The sequence below is a fragment of the Capsicum annuum genome, chromosome 12 (assembly GCF_002878395.1).
Source record: "Capsicum annuum cultivar UCD-10X-F1 chromosome 12, UCD10Xv1.1, whole genome shotgun sequence".
Lineage (NCBI taxonomy): Eukaryota > Viridiplantae > Streptophyta > Magnoliopsida > Solanales > Solanaceae > Capsicum > Capsicum annuum.
In genome coordinates, this window is record NC_061122.1 from 153430652 (window position 1) to 153432109 (window position 1458).

The following is a 1458-nucleotide window of genomic DNA, read 5'->3' on the forward strand; positions in this document are numbered from 1 at the left end:
TATTTAACAATGATTTCCTATCCCATAAATCATGAAGTAAGTTGTGCATAATCAAAATAGCGTCATTGTCGGGGAGTGAAACTTAGTTTTCACTTGTATGGTATTGTTTGTAACATTGATTTTACATGTAGTTTAATATATTACTTTATTTGTTGTTTTTTTATTTTTGGATAAGGTAATCATTATTTCATCCAAATAACCATGAGTCAAAAGAGAATCATCAATAAACCATCTTATGACCATGTTGAGACTATGGCTTATCTTGGCGATGAAGAGTATGCTTAGGCCATCCATATCCCCACTACCAAGGGAAACAAAATATTTTACATCACAAGCATGATCTTCCAATTGTTTCTTATGAAGGGTTTTATTAGGGGTCAAGCTCATGAAGACCCAAACTTGCACTTGAAGAATTTGGTGGAAGTATGTTCTCCTTTCGACATTGCTCACATATCACAAGTATCCATAAGTTGTGTCTCTTCCCATTCTCACTATTAGTTGAGGCAGTGTTGTGGCTAACATCTCTGCTCCCTGGGTCCATCACCTTATGGGTCAAACTAACACAGGCTTTCTTTGATAAATACTTTCCATCTTTAAAGATGTTACAACTGCAGGACAAAATCACAAATTTTTATCATTTCCATGGAGAACATTGGTATGAAGCATAGGTTAGATTAAAGAATAATCGTATGAAATGCCCTAATCATGATGTGCCAGAGAAGATCTTTCCCAAACATTCTATAGATTATGTACCAAATCAACAAAACCATAGAGGACAATGCAACCATTGGATCATTTGTTAAATTATCAGATGGGGTTGCATCAAATGTGTTAGATCAAGTTGCTAGTTTAGCTAGGGTTTTCACATTAAGGATATTGAGGTGGACATGAGGGATCACTCCTCATCCTTTGTATGTCAATATAAAAGATGTCTAAAAGATGTCAAGAGTAGGAAAGGGATGCAAATATGATCAAGGTGATTTCACACCTTGAACTTCTTACCAAACATATATTGGGAGCCTCCATTGAAAGAGTCAATATTATAGATGAAAGGGATACTAGGCATGTGAAGATGCGAAAGAAGATATACTTGATGATAAGATGAGATTGTTCCCTAATTATTTGGAGGGTTTCCATGTTGCCTCTCAAAGGCAAGGTGGGAATCAAGGTTGGAACAATAAAAATGAGGCTATCTCAATGCGAAAAGTAGGGGTGTATTAATAATGATATTTTTGGTCGGAATCTTGATAGGAGTCGAGGGGATAGACAAAATAGTAAAGTAAATGAGGAATTACTTCTCCAATCAACATGAAACAATTGTGTCTCATTCAACCGTCATCCATTAATTAGATGCAAAATTGAATCAAATGTCAGTGCACCTCATTAAAATACAAAATAAAGAGATATCGAATGGAATGTAACAAATGATATTGTCATTCAAAGTGCAAAAATCTTGGT

At 35.0% G+C, this 1458-nt stretch overlaps 1 non-coding gene across 1 annotated transcript; it reads right to left on the minus strand.

Annotated features, from left to right (window-relative positions):
* Positions 1 to 606: 606 nt before the first annotated feature.
* LOC124889922 lies at positions 607 to 712 on the minus strand. The gene has a single exon (XR_007048834.1). It is a non-coding gene; the product is annotated as a small nucleolar RNA R71 (small nucleolar RNA).
* Between the last annotated feature and the right edge of the window lie 746 nt (positions 713 to 1458).